The sequence below is a fragment of the Felis catus genome, chromosome A3 (genome assembly GCF_018350175.1).
Source record: "Felis catus isolate Fca126 chromosome A3, F.catus_Fca126_mat1.0, whole genome shotgun sequence".
In the NCBI taxonomy this organism is placed as follows: domain Eukaryota; kingdom Metazoa; phylum Chordata; class Mammalia; order Carnivora; family Felidae; genus Felis; species Felis catus.
The window spans coordinates 96,639,759-96,645,395 of record NC_058370.1 but is presented as its reverse complement, the minus strand read 5'-3'; the positions used below and the strand labels follow the sequence as shown (position 1 = coordinate 96,645,395).

At 36.6% G+C, this 5,637-nt stretch overlaps 1 long non-coding RNA gene across 1 annotated transcript; it reads left to right on the top strand.

Moving 5' to 3' along the window:
- The first annotated feature begins 1,554 nt into the window (after nt 1-1,554).
- LOC123384219 lies at nt 1,555-3,414 on the top strand. Its single transcript, XR_006594949.1, has 3 exons — nt 1,555-2,417; nt 2,655-2,716; nt 2,809-3,414. It is a non-coding gene; the product is annotated as an uncharacterized LOC123384219 (long non-coding RNA).
- Nucleotides 3,415-5,637: the final 2,223 nt, after the last annotated feature.

Below are 5,637 nucleotides of genomic sequence, written 5' to 3'. Positions count from 1 at the left end.
TCAAAATTTATGTGTAATCAAGCAAGATCACATGCTGAGAGTATTCCTGTCCTCAGAAATACTAAATATACCACAATGAAAATAAATAATAGATACATGGTTTGTCATATTGGAGAATGATCAACTAAGAAATGTTATTTTCTGACAAAGCCAGAAACCTTCATAATTTAACTTATTTATTATATTTTTTTCCTCTTTAGTTCTCAAAATTTCCTTGTATTCCACTAAAATCTCACCCCTTTGGACTAAAACTGTCTAATCTTGAACACCAAAATTTTTGTCTCAGTTGCGTGACATTATTTAAACCTTCCTAAAGCTTAATTTCCTCAATTAGTAATGGGAGGGTAAAAAGAGAATTAATCAATCAGAAGGGTGCATAACAATTATAACACAATCAAATAGCATATCACAGTGCCTAGAGCCTGATGTGTAGTCAAATGTTAACTTTTACTTATTTATTGTTAATTTGAGTATAGTTGACACACAATGTTACATTAGTTTCAAGTGTACAACTTAGTGATTTGACAAGTCCCTACATTATACTGTGGTCACCACAAGTGTGGTTCCTATCTGTCCTGTTCCCTTACTATTATAATATTGTTGATTATATTCCTTACACTGTGCCTTTTATTCTTGAGACTTACTCCTTCTATTACTGAAAGCCTATATCTCCCTCTCTCCTTCACCTATTTTGCCCAATCTCCCACCCCTCTCCCCTTTGGCCATTTGTTTTTTGTATTTATAGGTCTGATTCTGCTTTTTATTTGTTTTGTTTGTTTGTTTTATTTTTTAGATTTCTTTTGTGGAGTGGAGTCATTTGGCATTTGTCTTTCTCAGGCTGACATTTCATTAGGTTCATCATTGTTGCCTCAAATGGCGCAATCACATCCTTTTCATGTTTGTGTAGTATTCCATTGCATATATGTAACACATTTTTCTTATCCATTTGTATATTGACAGACACTTAGGTTGCTTCCATATCTTGGTTGTTGTAAATAATGCTGCAATAAATGTGGGAGTGCATATATCTTTTGAAATTAATGTTTCCATCTTCCTTGGGTAAATACCTAATAGTGGAAATATTGGATCATATGGTATTTCTATTTTTAATTATTTGAGGAAACTCCATAGTGTTTTCTACAGTGTCTATAACAATATACATTTTCAGCAACAGTGCATGAAGGTTCCATTTTCTCTACATCCTTGCCAACACTTGTTATTTGTTGCCACTTTTATTTTATCTATTCAAATGTTAACTTTGAACTGCCTTGATTATAAACACAGCCTATTATATCAACTGATTCTCTGTAAAGTCCAGTCTCTGTAAACTTTCCTTGTTTCTTTGCACACAAAATGTGTTCAACAAATATATATTGACATAACAAATGTTTTTATTTAACTTTTAATGTTTATTTGAGAGAGAGAGATAGACAGAGTGTGAGCAGGGGAGTGGCAGAGAGAGAGGGAGACACAGAATCTGAAGCAGGCTCCAGGCTCTGAGCTGTCAGCACAAAGCCTGACATAGGGTTTGAACCCACGAACTGTGAGATCTTGACCTGAGCCAAAGTTGCACGCTTAACTGACTGAGCCACTCAGGCACCCCAACATTTTTTTATCCTTACCATGGTCAGGATTTATCACCAATCCTAGTGTTGTTTGAATAGCTCTGCATTGCTCTGAGTTTCTTCGTACCAGGATTTCTTGTATATCAATTCCTTCCATAAAGCAAATGATGAGATCTCACTTATCTTAGAACCATATCTAATAATCCTAATTATTATGGTTATCCTGACAGTGACAACTAAGGGGAAGTTGAGATTTAAAAAATGGGACACCTGGGTGGCTCAGTCAGTTGGGCCTCTGACTTGGGCATCTGACTTTGGCTCAGATCATGATCTCACATCTAGTGAGTTCAACCCGTGGACTCAATACTGAAAGCTCAGAGCCTGTGTAGCCTGCTTTGAATTCTGTGTCTCCCTCTCTTTTCCCCTCCCCTGCTCACACCGTGTCTCTGTCCTATCTCTCTATCTCTGTCTCTGTCTCTCTCTCTTTCTCTCAAACATAAGTAAATTATTTTTTTTTTTTTAAATCACAGCAGAGGTCGTGGCCTTCCAGGCTTGGTGGTAGGATGGGCAATGCAGAACATGAGAAATTAGTGTTAGCTCTGCCTTCATGATGGTTTCCAATTTGTTCTCTTAATTCAACCCTCTACTTTAATATTTTCTCCCATTGTCCGTGCAGGAGCAGCCTCCTTCCCAGTAACTTTCTTTTACTCTTTTGCACAAAGTTGATCTTTATTTCATGAATTTATTATTTTTTTTCTCTGTTTCCTTTCCGTGGCAACTATCATGATGATAAGTTGACGAGATCTGCATTAAGCTGTGAGCAAGGGAAACTGGACTTTCCTTAAAAGAACAGTAAGTCTAATATTTTTGAAGTATTTCCCATGACCTGAGAGTTCACACGAGCGTTTGTTCCCATCTCTGCGTATAATCTTTGTAATGGCATCCAATTTCCTTGCTGCGCAATAAGGTAAGGAGCCCTGCAAATTAGTAACTAGTTTGTGGTGGGGGGGGGATGGTGGTGGTATTTTTTGTTGTTTTGTTTTCTTACTGTTATTGAATAAGTCTTGATTCTCTTCATGTTGCTCTTAGAATTAAGGCCACTTGTATTAATGAACACTTCTAGAATATTTGACACATCAAGAAGAACAAAGGTGAGTACTTCCTCTTTCCTCATAAAGTAGATCTATATCAAGGAACCAAATGCATACTATTTTACAGTTTTTTCTTTCCCTGTCTGTCTTAGAAAGCTTGTTTGTTGCCAATCTAGAAAAAATTCAACAAGTGCTATTGATGTGCAGGCCAGAATACAAAGACTGACTTCAGTGAACATGTGTTACATATCAGACACTTTCTTCGATGCTGCCCAAGAACTATTTATTGTACACCACATCTGAGCCATAATTCCAGCATTCAGAATCTCACTGTATTGTCAGCCGACCTGTAACCCAACAAACAAATGCTCCACATTATGATTAATGATATATCAAAGTCTGAACAAAATGAATGGGACACAGAGAGGGGGTGGCAAACCTCATCCATCAGCAGTTTTCAGGAGGTCTTCAAGGTGATAGAGTTCATTAACCTGGAAAACGACAAAAGAAACTGCATGAACAATAACATGGAAGATGACTGGACGGAGGAATTATAAAGCCAGGAGGCATGCATGGCACTTAAGGTTTAAGAGAGGGAGAATATGGTCTGCGTAAGAAAAATGGCTTAATGCAAAGCCTCCTGTCAACCATTTAGGTATTAGGAGAGTCTCCATTTGCAACATCAGATTAGAACATTTACATGTTGTAGTAGTTACTTAGATTAAATAGGAAAATTACAGCATTACATATTCTATCAAAGGTAGAAATTATATGTAATAAAAGAAGGTAAACATACATATTAAATGTACATATCATTATCCAAAGTTTCAATGATCTGAGGCAAGCATTGTAGACACTTAAATGTGTATTTTTCCATGTAGTGTTCTATCTAGATATATTTATAAACAAAATTAAAAATCTATGATACTTTCCCATTCTTTCAGTGTTTTTTATTAAATAATATATTTTGAACAAAATTCTCCATCTATATTATTTGAAAGAACATGTTTTATATAATATACTTCTTATGCAATCCTTATTGTTGAACTATTTTTTTTCCAATTTGTGAAATCTAAAAATATCTGTAATTATTCTTTAAGTTCTTAGATGTCTAGTTTTGGGGTCTGAGAATATTTTAAAAATGTTCCTGTGCATTTTAATAACATTCCCATTGTGTAGTTTTCTAAATACAAATGTGATGCAGAATGCACATTGAAGTTATATTTTTTAAATTTTTTTTTCAACGTTTTTATTTATTTTTGGGACAGACAGAGACAGAGCATGAACGGGGGAGGGGCAGAGAGAGAGGGAGACACAGAATCGGAAACAGGCTCCAGGCTCCGAGCCATCAGCCCAGAGCCTGACGCGGGGCTGGAACTCACAGACCGCGAGATCGTGACCTGGCTGAAGTCGGACGCTTAACCGACTGCGCCACCCAGGCGCCCCTGAAGTTATATTTTTAAAAGACCTTCAACACAGAAATATATAAAGTAAAACATGAAAGTACCATCCTTCAACACGCTTCCTCTCAGTCTCTCCTTATAGCCCAACCCCACTACTGTTGTTAAGTGTTGGGTGTGTACTCTCTCAATCCTTTGTCCTCTATTCTACATACTTGGAGTCTGCCTGTGTGTCTGTGTCTGTGTGTATAAATGTGTGTGTAAAATTATGTGCCTAATTTGTCGTTTATAAAATAATTATATTGTTTTTGAAATAATTCAGATCACAGGCATCTTTAATACCAGTATAGAAAATGTGAACTGATTCTTTAACTAAGGTGCAGTATTCCATGTTATAGATTGGCCCAACTCCATTAGCTTCAACCCTGGTTCGTGTAATTTGAAAGAAATTTATATGAGAAGGATGAAGTAAAGCTGTTTTCCAAAGGTTTTAGATTTTAAACCTAAAATCCATTCAGAGATTAGTTACTGGATAAATTATCCCTTACATGGTTAAGCACAGAAATTATTAAAATCATAAAAATTAAAAAATGAATCCTAGAATAGATGACTGCATTGATTTTTTCAATGTTTCAAAACAGGAATAACTTGGAAAACTAAATATACACAAGGTGAAAACATAAGACAAGAAGGTTTCCTAATCATGGTCTCTCTGAGGAAGTGCACCCAATACACCCACACACATCCTGATTCCTGTAGGTGCAGTGACATTTGGAGAGCCATTAGCAACAGGCAGAAGCAAGTGACTGTGCTGTGGTGTTAAAGGCACTTCTGTATAAAAGGATTTGAAAGGCTGCAACTCATTCTGTAAAACTGTATTCACTGTTACAAAGTAATTTTTTCTTCTCCAATTCTCAATTTCTTCATCTATAGATTTGGAAGAATTGTAATATTTGCTCTGCCTTGCAGACTGTTGTTGAAGTTCAGCTCTTACAAGCCAGTGTGATGATGCATATATAAGCTAACACATCTTCAGTGTAAGATCTTGCATTGAAAGTTGCTACATATGTGCATATATGCATATATAATTATTAAACGATGTAGATTATAGTAATACTTGCACTATATTTAAATGTTTATTTTTGAGAGAGAGATAGAGACAGAGACAGAGACAGAGCATGAGTGGGGGAGGGGCAGAGAGAGAGGGAGACACAGAATCTGAAACAGGCTCCAGGCTCTGAGCTGTCAGCACAGAGCCCGACGTGGGGCTTGAACTCACAAACTGCAAGATCATGACCTGAGCAGAAGTCAGATGCTTAACCAGCTGAGCCACCCAGGTTTTTTGTCCTAGATTTTGGATTTTGCATTATGGTCACCCCAGCTACTGAAAAAATCTTCTAAGTAGTCTGGATGTTACTATGTGGCCATATAGTCAACTTTTCACATGGCCAGTTAAGACATATTAGTAACATGCCTTAAATTCCCTCATCAGCTACAAAACCTTATGTTTGTAGGATGAACTTTGAGGGAGGCAAAGTTAATATGGGCTTCTCATGAACTTTTAGTAAGTGGAGACATGAG